The following is a 15,994-nucleotide window of genomic DNA, read 5'->3' on the forward strand; positions in this document are numbered from 1 at the left end:
TCCAGATGCATGGTGGATCTTTGTTGTGCAGAGAGCTTATGACTATGTTTGGTGAGAGCACATAGCTAATGGAGTTTAAGTTTAAATGAGAAATTGCGAAAATGTATGCCTGCCTCCTGGTCTGCACCTCTTCCTATGCCTCTTTTGTTTTCTTCGATGTGTTGGTATGTTTTTGTGTGATTGTAACTAGCATGGTAAAATATATACCGTGAGGAGAACAAGTATTTGATACACTGCCGATTTTGCAGGTTTTCCTACTTACAAAGCATGTAGAGGTCTGTAATTTTTATCATAGGTACACTTCAACTGTGAGAGACGGAATCTAAAACAGAACTTAATATTTTGTTCAGAAACCTTTGTTTGCAATTACAGAGATCATACGTTTCCTGTAGGTCTTGACCAGGTTTGCACACACTGTAGCAGGGATTTTGGCCCACTCCTCCAGACCTTCTCCAGATCCTTCAGGTTTCGGGGCTGTCGCTGGGCAATACGGACTTTCAGCTCCCTCCAAAAACTGGCTAGGCCACTCCAGGACCTTGAGATGCTTCTTACGGAGCCACTCCTTAGTTGCCCTGGCTGTGTGTTTCAGGGCGTTGTCATGCTGGAAGACCCAGCCACGACCCATCTTTAATGCTCTTAATGAGGGAAGGAGGTTGTTGGCCAAGATCTTGTAGTGTATTAAGAATTATGACTTTGCTAATGTTTTCAAGTGGAACCTGAGAGGATGTTTATTCAGTTTCAGAGGGAGTTGTTTTAGAGTGACGCCCCATAGAACAGAGGGAGTCTGTGTGTTGTAGACAGGGGATTGGACAGTAGAGGGAGCCACCAATACTTTGGGAAAGATTATATATACTTGGTAAAGACAAAAGAAGAGCAGAGCGGACATTGTAATTTTGAAAACACTGCTCTCCGGGTGATCATGACATCTGTAAACTTATGCTGAAATCTTGTGATATGAATAAAACGTATGATCAAAGATCAATATAAGCGGACTCCTTTGTTACAGCATAATTAGCAACATTGACTCGACACTACAAAATGGCGACGAGTGATGAGGCGGTCTACGTCTCTACAGTGTTTCATTCATGAGCAACGACGTGACTCTCGCTAAAGACGCCGGCTTAAGGTGAGATTTCTCACGGTCTTGTGTGTGTTTCCTTCGTCTGCTTTTGGGTGTGTGCGCTGGGGAGATGTACCGTAAGGGACCGGTGTGTGCTGCTGTTGCTTTTATTGCTGCGAACGAGGGGTCTGGCCTAACCATTCTAAATTTGTTTGCACTGGTAAACAGCGCAAAAAGGGGGGAGTGTCTATAGAGTGTCTATAGAGATATTTTGCTTGAATAAGTTCAAGACAAATCGATTGAGAGGAATAAGGCCTAGGCATATGTATGTAACTTAGAACCGCTGTGAATCAACGGAAACCCTCATGGAGGTGATCAATATGATGGGCCAAAAATACTAATAACGCGTTAGGTGTAATTAGGTGAGTCCTGGGGACTTAAGGCCGTGGTATATTGATATTGTATGTTACCGCTCAGCTGATAGTTGACGAATTGTTTGATTGATGTGACCACTCATTTCAATTCCACAGGGACCTCGTGGTAGCATAAATTTAGCACTAAAGAATTTTACGGCACGGCGGAGGGAGAAATGCTGGACGTGGCCTGCTAATTATGCTTCATGCTACATGCTAATGCTAATGCTAAATGCTAAATGCTAATTCTTGCTACATGCCAATTTTGATGCAGGTTATGTTCGATATTTTTTCCTTGGTGGTCCATTGGAATGGGTCGAGCCACCAATATTGTGTTTAGATAGTTTGGGCTTGGTGCCTGATGTTTTGTGAGCTCTGTTAAGTGTTATTGTTTGTCTATAGGGGTAAAAGAGAGGAGGTATAGCAGACTGCTAACATTCTGTTGTCTGGAGTGAAGAGAGCTGAGAGAGAACTCCTTCCACTGTGAAATCGTAGTGATGAATGTACTGCGCATGCGTGTGATTTTACGACACTAGAGTGACGTAGGGGTAAATAGGTCACTCCTCTGCTACACTCCTCTGCGTTGAAGCACCTTTGGCAGTGATTACAGCCTCGAGTCTTCTTGGGTATGACGCTACAAGCTTTGCAACACCCGTCTTTGGTGTTGCAAAGGTGGGCGGGGCACGCGTAAACAAGATGGCGTATTGAATAGAAATCGGTACAAAACACCTCAAGATAAAAACATAATATTCAAAATCAGTAAGTTAGACTAAATATTAGCATTTCATATATTCGCAGTTAATATAATTCAATCTGGATAATAACAGAAATAAGATCATAAGGCTAGAGAAATATATCGACAAATATTACTACAACAAGCAACACCCAAACATGACAGAAAACAAGCGTGGAGAGCCGATCCCCAAAAGAAAACGCGACTCATCGACAGATACAGATGATATATGCTTTTCACCACTGGGTATGGTAAGTGTGGAAAGCGACCTGTTGAAGTCGATAAATGACAAATTGGGCATATTAGAATTGGTCAGTAAAGACGTAAAAGAGTTGAAAGCGAGTCTTCAAATGAGTGACGAAAAAGCTTTGGTAATGGAGAAAGAAACCAAAGAAATAAAAGTGACAGTCTCTAAAATGGAAACGGACGTTAGGGAATTAAAAAAGGAGAACAATCTTCTGAGAGAAGCCTTACTAGACATCCAAACTAGATCGATGAGGGAAAATCTAGTACTTACGGGTATTCAGGAAAAGGAGGGAGAAATAACAGAGAATATTATGAAGGACTTCCTGCATACAGCGCTACAAATCCCACTCGAGGCTGTCGATAAAATCCAACTAGAACGTGTACATCGTTTCGGAAAAAGAGGACAGAAATATGAGCGCCCAATCGTTGCCAAATTTGCTTTTTTTAAGGACAAAGCTATGGTGAAAAGCCTGGGAAAAAGACTTGCTGGCACGAAAATAGGCATGAATGATCAGTTCCCGAAGGAGATTGTAGAAAGGCGCAAAGTTCTGTATCCAATCTTCAAGGAAAACAGATTAAAAGGGAAACGTGTTGCACTAGTGGTGGATAAATTATATATTGACAACCAAATGTTCAGAGACACAAAGACTACTCCATGGCTATTCTAAAAGTTGTAATAGAGGAGTCAAATATTGGAGCACCTGATACTAGCAATGATAGGGATTGTAATATTAAATAACATTTATAGTAAGTATAGTATTTTATAAATGGATAAAACGATATAACAAGCAGAATAATACATCTTTATATACAAATAATTAGAACATGGATTTTTTTGGCGGGAGATTGTTGTTTTGGCGGATGGTTGTTGTGGTTGGTCCTGTGTTCTCTCTGGCGTCCTCTCCCCCTTGCAGCAGATGTGGATGCGGGTGCGTTTGCACGCTCGGCCCATTTCTTCCGCAGTCAACCATGTGGTGTGCATTTTTGTATTTGAAAAGGTACGGCGTTAAGTGAGTGAGAGGGGAAATGGTTGCATATCCCAGAGCCGACCGGGGGTCTATGAACAGGGGTAGTGAGAAAGAGAGCTTTCAATTTTGTGTAGATGAGGGATATACATTTTTAAATATAGTATACATCTAATCTAATTATTCATTGTCCTATCATGATGGAAAGATCCCTAACCCTATAACCTGGACACCCACCTGAGCGACCCATACACCAAAGAGACGTTCCCATCTATTTTATGGACCTGCTGTGAATATGCAGCCTAAACAGAGAAATAAATGCGGTCAGAGACCTACTTGAGCAGCACCGCCCCCTCAAGATTCTGAGCCTGCCTGGCAGGGTTGGTCCTACAAAGCCAGAGCCCCCTGATGGGAGAGCAAAATATACAAGGAAATTCTCAAAGCTGCTAATGAGAACCTTGACGACCTTTTACCTAGCCGGTGGGGATTCCGGTGGGGTACGCCCACCCAGGTAGTGGCAGTGCTGGCAACACTGGCTGCAGTAACCCATGGGGAGGGGGTCACACTCGGACAATCAGAGGGGGTTTATCATTGTGGCCCAGGTGGCACAAAACAATCAAAGGTCTGACCGCATGGAGATGCTTGGGAAAATGGTTACAACAGGGGATCAGAGTGTTTGTGTCTCAGGTGAAGAGGGTGGATCTGATCTCCATCACCTAGGACTTGACATAGATTAAGTAGATTAATCAAATCTCACATTGTTATCAATTTCTGCTCAATCTGCATGCTTTCTCAATCAGCTTTAACTGTATGTGCACTCGTAGATCAAGTTATTTCTCGAGTTGGGCTCTGGGATATAACAGCCGTTGAGTATCGGATTTTATGGTGGATTGTGGAGGAGGGGGGTTGAGTGTGTTGGAGTATGTGAGTATGTGCGTGTGTGCTGGTCTGGCATCTGTTGTGGGGGGTGGGGATGTTGGGGGGTATGGGATGGACCGCGGGAATTATTTGCTAGGATAATAATTGCTTGTCAATGAATTAAATGTAATACAATGGCAATCCTGGTTATATGTTAGAATCCTATGCGTGAACTGCCGACATTATTACGCATATTAATTTATAATGATGGAAAATAGGATATGCATAATAAAAATAATAATAATAGTTATATAGATATATATATATATATAGAGGTGAAAGCATTGGAAATGCTTTTGGCGGTTAACCTGCTTCTGTTTTGTGGGTGGCACTGTGTGCTGTTATCGATGGATGGGTCCTGGCCTCTCGGGGCCTTAGGGATACGGAGGGACGTGGGTGGGATGCTGATCACTGGGATGACGGCTCAACTTGGGATGGGGAGGGGCTTTAGCGGGGAATTAGTGGAGAACAATTGAAGGGTTACTCCGTAGCAATGCAAATATCACGGTACAGCTATATGGACACTCAATCATTACGCTATTTTTTATTGATAAATTTACAAACATATATAATGATAAATAGACTTGAAACTTGTATCTCATTATGGTGTATGGTGAAATAAGTATAGCCAGTTATAATTGTAATGGCTTAGCTGATAATAACAAAAGAAGAACAATATTTACATGGCTCAAAGAGAAGGAATATAATATCTATTGCATACAGGAAACTCATTCAACAATTCGAGATGAAGTAGCGTGGAAAAAAGAATGGGGGGGGGAAATATACTTCTCCCATGGGCAAAGAAATTCAAAAGGGGTGATGATATTAATTAATAGTAATTTCGATCCAAATGTGCAAATTGTCCAAATAGATACGCAAGGTAGATGGATTATTTTAAATATGGTATTGGACCATAAACAGATATGGCTCATTAACCTTTACGGACCAAATAATGATGATCCACAATTCTTTGACAATATATATAATAAATTATCAAGCCTGCAAGCAACTCAAGACAATATTATTATGGTGGGGGATTATAATACTGTTTTAAATAGCTCAATGGACCGAAAAGGAAATCACACCACAAACAATCACCCACATGCTCTTAAGGAAATTGTGAATGTCATGGATACATTAGAACTAGTAGATATATGGAGGCTTAAATATGCTGATCTAGTGAGATATACATGGCGGAGACTGAATCAAGCTAGTCGTCTTGACTTCTTTCTTATCTCATTCTCGTTGGCACCAAAAGTAAAAAAAGTGTTGATAGGGGACAGAATGCGGTCGGACCATCATATAATAGGCATATACATTACTCTGACTGAATTTCCACGTGGGCGAGGATATTGGAAATTTAATCAAAGCCTATTAGATGATAATTTATTTATAATTAGAACAAAGGAATTTATAACTGACTTTTTCCAACATAACATAGGTACAGCGAATCCCCTTATTGTATGGGACACCTTTAAATGTGCCTTTAGAGGCCATGCAATTCAGTACTCATCTCGAAAACAAAAGCAATTTAGGTTAAAAGAGTTTATACTAAGAAAGGAAATAGAAGGTCTAACAGAACAGATAGATGGCAATAAAAACTGTAACATAGAGGCTCAGAATAAATTAGAGGAAAAACAAAAAGAAATGGAAAAACTTATTCAAGAAAGATCAAGTGTAATATATTATAAAAATAAAGCAAACTGGATGGAATATGGGGAAAAATGCACAAAATTCTTTTTTAATCTTCAACATAGGAATGCTACCAAAAAGAACTTAATGAAACTGGTTACAATTGACGGAGTCACCCATAATTCACCTAATGATATTTTGAAGGAAGAAACAAAGTATTTTAAGCATATGTTCTCTTTTCAGTCGCCTCCATCTCCTCTAACTGAAGCTAATTGTAGAGATTTTTTTTCTATTGATAATGTCAAATTAACAGCCACACAGAAAGACTCTTGTGAAGGTGAAATTACAGAGGAGGAACTTCTGGATGCAATTAAAGACTTTAAGTCTGGGAAAACTCCAGGGTTGGATGGCATACCAATCGAGGTATACCAAACCTTTTTTGATATACTAAGAGGACCGTTATTAGCATGTTTTAACCACTCCTATGTAAATGGTAGATTATCTGACACTCAAGAAGAGGGTCTGATCTCATTATTACTGAAACAGGATACAAGTGGAAAATATAAAGATCCAGTCCATTTACAAAATTGGAGGCCCCTTACACTTCAGTGTTGTGATGCAAAAATCCTAGCAAAATGTATAGCGCATAGAATTAAAAAAGGTATTGTCGGATATTATTCATTCTAATCAGACAGGTTTTTTACATGGAAGATACATTGGAGATAATATAAGGCAAGTATTGGAAACAATAGAACACTATGGAAAATATGGGAAACCAGGCCTGCTATTCATAGCAGACTTCGAAAAGGCATTTGATAAAGTTCGACTGGAATTTATATATAAATGCCTGGAGCATTTCAATTTTGGAGAATCTCTTATAAAATGGGTCAAAATCATGTATAGTAACCCTAGGTGTAAAATAGTAAATAATGGCTATTTCTCAGAAAGTTTTAAACTATCAAGAGGAGTGAAACAAGGTTGTCCACTATCGGCATATCTATTTATTGTGGCCATCGAGATGTTAGCTATTAAAATCAGATCCAATAATAATATCAGGGGATTAGAAATACAGGGCTTAAAAACAAAGGTGTCATTGTACGCAGATGATTCATGTTTTCTTTTAGATCCACAACTAGAATCCCTCCACAGCCTCATAGAGGATCTAGATACATTTTCTAACCTCTCTGGATTAAAACCAAATTATGACAAATGTACTATATTACGTATTGGATCACTAAAAAATACAATTTTTACATTACCATGTAGTTTACCAATAAAATGGTCTGATGGTGATGTGGATATACTCGGAATACATATCCCAAAGGAAATAAATGATCTCACTTCAATAAATTTTAATAGAAAGTTAGCAAAAATAGATAAGATCTTACTACCATGGAAAGGAAAATACCTGTCAATTTGTGGAAAAATCACCCTGATTAACTCTTTAGTATTATCCCAGTTTACCTATTTGCTTATGGTCTTGCCTACGCCTAGTAAACAGTTTTTTAAATTATATGAGAAAAAAATATTCAATTTTATTTGGAATGGCAAGCCAGACAAAATTAAAAGAGCATATTTATATAATGAATATGAATTCGGAGGACAGAAATTATTAAATATTAAAGCATTAGACCTATCACTAAAAGCTTCAGTCATACAAAAGTTATACTTAAATCCGAACTGGTTCTCAAGCAAATTAGTAAGATTGTCTCACCCACTGTTCAAGAAAGGCCTTTTTCCCTTTATTCAGATTACAACCTCTCACTTTCAGTTATTTGAAAAGGAAATAATCCCCCAAATGTCACTATTTCTAAAACAAGCCATAGAAAGTTGGTTGCAATTTCAATTTAATCCTCCAGAAACGACAGAACAAATAATGCAACAAATATTGTGGTTAAATTCAAATATACTAATTGACAAAAAACCTTTATTTTTTGACAGAATGTTTAAAAAAGGTATAATCTTCGTAAATGATATCATCGGTAGGACTGGTGGAGTTATGTCGCACATGCAGCTAACAAAAACATATGGAAATGTCTGCTCTACCCAAAATTACAACCAAATAATTGCAGCCTTACCGCAAAAGTGGAAGAGGAAAGTTGAAGGGGGAGAAAGTAAGGAACTTGTCTGTCGGCCTTGCATTAAAGAACATAATTGGTTAAGGAAAACTGTGATAAATAAAACAGTATATCAGTTTCACTTAAGGACCAAAGGATTGACAGCCGTCCCATATAGATTGCAAAATAGTTGGGAAGAGATCTTTGACGTACCGATCCCATGGCATAGTGTTTATGAACTGACACGCAAAACGACACCGGATTCAAAAATTAGAATCTTTCAATTTAAATTATTATATAAAATTCTTGCTACCAATAGAATGTTATTTATATGGGGGATACAATCTTCCCAGCTCTGCAGATTTTGCTGTGAAGAGATAGAATCATTAGATCATTTGTTTTGGTTCTGTCCATTTGTAGCTTGTTTTTGGACACAGGTCCAGGAATGGCTAAAGGATTGCAATATTTACCTGGAACTAACCTTGCAGATAGCATTACTGGGTGATCTGAAAAGTCATAGTCAATCAATCAATAATATAATAATACTTTTAGCAAAAATGTTTATTTTTAATTCACAATCTGTAGAAGCAATGAGAATAGAAAGGTTCAGAACTTTTGTAAAACATCACAGTATGGTTGAAATATATATGGCAAATAGAAATCCTATATGGATGGTGTTAAGAGATAGATGGGAGGTATTGAATAGAGTTGAAGGATGGGACTAATAACAAATAACAACAAATAATAACAAAGATAGCTAATAATGTAAGCATACTGTGTCCATAATAAGTATATAGGTTGTATGTTGGGAGCTTTTGGGAAAGAGCACAGTTAGAAAGATATGGCATTTAGAAGCAAACCGGATGGACATCATGAAAATGATCGGAGAGGTTTAGAGTAGAAGAAGTTCAGGAGCAAAAAAATAAATAAATGGATATGTATGTGTGTGTATATGTATGTGTATATATATATATATATATATATATATATATATATATATATATATATATATATATATATATACATGTATGTATGTATGTATGTATGTATGTATGTATGTATGTATGTATGTATGTATGTATGTATGTATGTGTATATATGTGTATATATATATATATATATATATATATATATATATATATATATATATATATGGATATAGAATTATTGTAAAATTAACTCTGTCCATAAGGTGTAGATAGTAATTATAGACCGGAAGTAGAGGCCTGGGCGTTGTTGTTCACTAATTTACTCCAAGTAGGGAAAGGATGGTGGGGTTGAAAAGTAATAAAGGGGAATATATATATATAAAAAAATTAAAAAAACATGGGGTTTGGAAGTGATGCAGACAATTACATTGATAGAAGATACAATCTATCTGCAATATTAAGCTGATCCATCCCCCCCCCAAAAAAAATAACAAAAAAATAAAAATAACAAAAAAAAGAAGAGAAGAGTTAGACTAATGGTGTATTCTGGTTGTTACATCGGCTGTTGTTTGAAGATGAAACTGTTTTCTTGAGACCTATTGAATTGATAAATGAGAGAGAGATGTTGACAGATTAAAAATAAAAATAATTAAATAAATAAATAAAATAAAAATGTTATTGAGCTATTTATGCGATTCCTGAGTTATTTCTTAGCGCGAATGTGACTGGAAGAATATTGAATGGTTAAAATAAGTCAGTGACTGCATAAACTGCTAGATTCTTGTCTGTTTCTTTGTTCTTTTGTCATATGAGAGACGATAAGAGGAACGAGGAGAGAGAGAGAGAGAGCGGAAGTGCTGACGTGTACATCATGTGACAGGGTGTGACGCGACAAGAGGCTGCTGCGACAGGATCAAGTCAAAAGAGAATCAGGCTAGTGCTGTTCTGTTTACAAAATCCTACCTTCCCCTACAGGATATTTGATGTTATGACAATTTGACAAGGACTTGGCAAAAGACTGATCAATTGATGAAAATAAAAATTGCATTTTGGAGTTTTTGTGCATGAGTGGGTTTGATTAGAGTTGTGTTGGGAATCGAGTACTGACATTATTCTGTAAAATTAAGATAATTGGATGCTTATTAAATAATTGGTTTATGAGTACTGTAGTGTTGCTGGATTATAGGTATTTTCTTTTTGGATTGCTCTGAAGTTGTCTACTTTCCTGTACTTTTCCTGATTTAAGGTGGTAAGATAGCCACTAATTGATAAATTAGTAAAATAAAATAAAAAATTATTTTTGATTATTCATAAATTTATTGATAAATTGTTTAATAAAAAAAAAAAATGTTTTTATTATTTTTGAATATTCATATATTTATTGATTAATTTTTATTATTTAGAAAAAGAAAAAAAAGATTTTTTTTTTTAGTTTATATTAATAATTAAAGGGAGGACACTATAAGCTATATATTCTAAAATAATAAAATAATTCACAATAAAGGAATATACAGTGGGGAAAAAAAGTATTTAGTCAGCCACCAATTGTGCAAGTTCTCACACTTAAAAAGATGAGAGAGGCCTGTAATTTTCATCATAGGTACACGTCAACTATGACAGACAAATTGAGAAAAAAAAATCCAGAAAATCACATTGTAGGATTTTTAATGAATTTATTTGCAAATTATGGTGGAAAATAAGTATTTGGTCACCTACAAACAAGCAAGATTTCTGGCTCTCACAGACCTGTAACTTCTTCTTCAAGAGGCTCCTCTGTCCTCCACTCATTACCTGTATTAATGGCACCTGTTTGAACTTGTTATCAGTATAAAAGACACCTGTCCACAACCTCAAACAGTCACACTCCAAACTCCACTATGGCCAAGACCAAAGAGCTGTCAAAGGACACCAGAAACAAAATTGTAGACCTGCACCAGGCTGGGAAGACTGAATCTGCAATAGGTAAGCAGCTTGGTTTGAAGAAATCAACTGTGGGAGCAATTATTAGGAAATGGAAGACATACAAGACCACTGATAATCTCCCTCGATCTGGGGCTCCACGCAAGATCTCACCCCGTGGGGTCAAAATGATCACAAGAACGGTGAGCAAAAATCCCAGAACCTCACGGGGGGACCTAGTGAATGACCTGCAGAGAGCTGGGACCAAAGTAACAAAGCCTACCATCAGTAACACACTACGCCGCCAGGGACTCAAATCCTGCAGTGCCAGACGTGTCCCCCTGCTTAAGCCAGTACATGTCCAGGCCCGTCTGAAGTTTGCTAGAGTGCATTTGGATGATCCAGAAGAGGATTGGGAGAATGTCATATGGTCAGATGAAACCAAAATAGAACTTTTTGGTAAAAACTCAACTCATCGACAAAGAATGCTGAGTTGCATCCAAAGAACACCATACCTACTGTGAAGCATGGGGGTGGAAACATCATGCTTTGGGGCTGTTATTCTGCAAAGGGACCAGGACGACTGATCCGTGTAAAGGAAAGAATGAATGGGGCCATGTATCGTGAGATTTTGAGTGAAAACCTCCTTCCATCAGCAAGGGCATTGAAGATGAAACGTGGCTGGGTCTTTCAGCATGACAATATGATCCCAAACACACCGCCCAGGCAACGAAGGAGTGGCTTCGTAAGAAGCATTTCAAGGTCCTGGAGTGGCCTAGCCAGTCTCCAGATCTCAACCCCATAGAAAATCTTTGGAGGGAGTTGAAAGTCCGTGTTGCCCAGCGACAGCCCCAAACCAGAGGAATGGGCCAAAATACCAGCAACAGTGTGTGAAAACCTTGTGAAGACTTACAGAAAATGTTTGACCTGTGTCATTGCCAACAAAGGGTATATATAAAAGTATTGAGAAACTTTTGTAATTGACCAAATACTTATTTTCCACCATAATATGCAAATAAATTCATTAAAAATCCTACAACGTGATTTTCTGGATTTTCTTTCCTCATTTTGTCTGTCATAGTTGACCTGTACCTGTGATGAAAATTACAGGCCTCTCTCATCATTTTAAGAGGGAGAACTTGCACAATTGGTGGCTGACTAAATACTTTCTTTCCCCACTGTAAAAGAGTTGTTACAATGGGGAAAAAGGATATCAGGACTATGAAGGTAATTACACCTGTTGATATAGTACAAAATAGTAATCCTTTAGTTAATGGTATTGCTAGGTTATCCGGCAAATGGAACAAACGTTGGCTTGACATTGAACAACCATGGCCAGTGGAAGGGACTCTTAACCCTGATGTAATCAACATAATGAAAGTGCTTCTGTCAATTCATAAAGCAGATCAAAAGAAAGGGAAAAAAACGGGAACCATGTAAAGAAAAGAGACAAAGAGAGCTGGGTGTTCTTAAGTTGTTTGAGAATGAAGGACAAAAACTGATAAAAGATGCTAGTGATAAAATAAACAAAGGTATAGAGAAAATGGTGAAACAAGGAAAGGCGACAGAAAAACTAATGGCAGAAGTCAGTACACCTTTCTCACATACGGATTCAGCAAAAAGACCCCCACCTTATGAGGAAGAAGTAGAGCTTAAGGACGTCTATCCTCAGCTTCCGGTGATCGTTCAGGAGGGTGATTATTGCATCAGAGATGAAGATGAATGAATAATAGAGAGAGGACAAGCAGAAACGACCATAAAAATGACTCCAAACTCCAGAAGTAAGAAAAAACCGAGATGTCTGGAAACTAAGGGTAGAATGAGGTTCAGGAGAATGGAACCTGATGAAGATGATGATGATGATGATGATGATGATGATCAGAGTGATTCAGAAGAGATCATGGGTGGATATGACCCTGTGATCAGACGGAGGTTGGCCAGAGCGGAAAGAAGGGGTGATGGATGTTTGAAGAAGAAGAATACAAGAGATTCGAGTTCTGATAAAAGCAAAGATGAAGACAGCGATAAAGAGTGGGAGAGTAAAGGTGCTTCATATTCAAGAGGATTTTATCCAACAATGACTAGCACAGAAGAAATAGAAAGAGATATAGACCGATGCGTATCATGCCTGGATAAAGCGAATGATTTAGGAGAAGTAAAAGAACTGGAGGAACAACTCAAGAAGCTGAAGATACAGAAGAAGAAACTGCTGAGAAAAGAATCCCAAGAATTTGAGAAAAAATATACATTGAGGCCAAGGAAAGAGGGCACTAGCAAGAAAATAATGCCGGTGATCATTCGAGGTCAAAACTTAGAATATAAGCCTTTGCAAAGTACCGATATGTCAGATATACTTGAGAAGCTGCCTACTCTTCAAGATGGAGCCTATCCTTGGATTTCAAAATTGGAAGAAATTACGGTGGGAACACAGTCTGCTATATGAGACATTAAGAGACTTTTGGCTAATCTCCTGGGGATTCCAGGTATGGAATAACTTTTTCAGAGAGCGGGACTGAATAGATATGTGGGGACTGCAGTGAACGACCCTGAATTGTTGGCTGCAAGTAGGAATCGTCTGTGGAGAGCATTGAAAGATACATTTCCAACAAATGTGCATCCTGATAACATTCTGATTGACCCACTAGGACAACAAGAAAATCCGATAGCCTATGTGTCAAGAGTTCTTCAAGTGTGGAGAAATATTACTGGAAATGATCCAGATGTGAGTCAAATTGAGCAGTCAATTTTGAGAGCTAAATTGCAGATGGGACTGCCCTCACCATTAAGGAGTAAACTGGCAGAGGTGGTTGGACTTGGAAGCATGACAAAAGGTGTCTATACAGATCATATAGCCCATCAAGTGGATTTGTACAGAAAAAAGGAATGTTTGAAGAAGAAGAATACATTAAGTTAAATTAACTTAACTCGCTGCTGCAGTAGACTGGAGAGGAGGGAAGGGGCACAAGTGACGCGAGCAGCACAGCTGAGCTCAGCCGAGCGAGCACACACAAACAGAGACGTCGCTACATCAACCAAAAGTCGCTTGGGCAACCTTAAAAAGTAGCTACATTTGTCACTATACTCTTTTACTAACATACGTTGCTGGAGGGGTCTGAAAACTCGTTAAATCTAGCGACAAAGTCGCTAAGTTGGCAACACTGCTAGCAATGGAAGGCGACTCTTCCTTGTTTTCACAAAATGAAAAGACAAAAGGAAAACAGTTTGCTATTAACCCGTTGTTAATGGAAGTGGGACCAGCGGGGATATTATGTTACCAAAAGGTGTCCGCTACTCCAAAAATTCCACTCTACCAATGTACACGCACGCACGTCGCACGTAGATCAACAGAGTGGAGATTTTAGTAACCTTAAGACAAAGGGTCATAAAACGTAGGTGCGATACCATGTGACCACATAGGACTAGAAAAGCACTGCTTCTCTCTCTTATCCTTGTCCTCTCTGCCCTGCTCTGAGCTCAACAGCTCCTCAGGGCGGGAGAATAACCTCCATCTTCAGCAGGCCAAACACAGGGCCTGGACCTTCGCCTTTAATGGCAAGAACTGATAAACTGATAAGGCAGGGAAAGAACCTTTGAGGGAATGGTACCTGTAATCAAGTACAGAATTTGGGACGGAAGAGCCCATGCACTAAACAGTCTCAGAAGAAGACATAAGACTTTAAAGAGCTAGTGTAGGCTTGAACGGTACATTTAAGGTAACTTACTTCAAGGAAAGAAGAAGACAATTGGAGTACAATCTCCACAACTCAAGGAAGAGACAAAAGAGAAAGCAACAAGGAACACAACCGCCAGGAGCCCCCAACTCTGAGGAGAGAAAAAGAGCACAGAGGAAACTCAACTCAGTACCAAAGGTCAAACAGCCATCTTCTCTTTTGGTCTCCTCCATTCAGCCTAGCAGAGCCAAGGATCAACAACAAAGACCTTGCTCAGACGGAGTATAACATTCCTTCAATATTCAGATATTATCCAGGCTTTTATTTCATGTCTTTCACTCTATTCCCTACCTTTTAACATGATCATTCTCATTATGTTTGTAAATATTTTGATTAGTGTAATTACATTTTGATCTTATAAAGAAATTGTGTTTAAAAAAAAAATCTGCTAGAAAGTGGGCTCCAATTGATTCTCAACTAATTCATTCCATCAGATAAATCAATTATTACTATTGTTTTAATTGTAGTCTTATAGAGTTATTGCTAAAATAACTCATAAGTCAGGTCTTCTTAGAAGACAATTTTTGTCCAATACTGGATGGGTGCCCCGATTCAATAATTTCATAGTAATAAGTGTACACACTACTCTACACAAGCCAATGCTACTGATGGTCTGTCATTGCTTTAACAAAACAACCTCTTCTGTACTTATAGGGTCTTCAGAGTGCTTCATTCTATAGCTAGAGGACTCCTGATATGTCCAGGAGTGATAAGTATAATTTTTGTCTTCATCTGTTGTTGTCTAGTGCTGTCTTTTTGCTAGATAGGGCCATCTACTGGTGTAGTGGTGTAAAGTACTTAAGTAAAAATACTTTAAAGTGCTTCTTAAGTAGTTTTTTGGGGTATCTGTACTTAACTGTTTATATTTTTGACTACTTTTACTTTTACTTCACTACATTCAAAAATAAAATAATGTACTTTTTACTCCATACATTTTCCCTGACACTCAAAAATACTAGTTACATTTTGAATGCTTAGCAGGACAGGAAAATGGTCCAATTCACGCACTTATCCCTGGTCATCTCTACTGCCTCTGATCTGGCGGACTCACTAAACACATGCTTCGTTTGTAAATGATGTGTGCCCCTGGCTAAAAACAAGAAAATGGTGCCGTCTGGTTTGCTTAATATAAAGAATTTGAAATTATTTATACTTTCACTTTTGATACTTAAGTATATTTTAGCAATTACATTTACTTTTGATACTTAAGTATATTTAAAATAAAATACTTTTAGACTCAAGTAGTATTTTAGGGGCCTGCCCGCTCCAAGACCTATCCATGAAGGTTGACAACTCCACGGTGTCCCCCTCCTAGTGTGTAAAGAACCTTGGCATGACCCTAGACAACACCCTATCGTTCTCTGCAAACATCAAAGCAATGACTCGCTCCTGCAGGTTCATGCTCTACAAC

The sequence above is a fragment of the Coregonus clupeaformis genome, chromosome 1, assembly GCF_020615455.1.
Source record: "Coregonus clupeaformis isolate EN_2021a chromosome 1, ASM2061545v1, whole genome shotgun sequence".
Classification (NCBI taxonomy): Eukaryota; Metazoa; Chordata; class Actinopteri; order Salmoniformes; family Salmonidae; genus Coregonus; species Coregonus clupeaformis.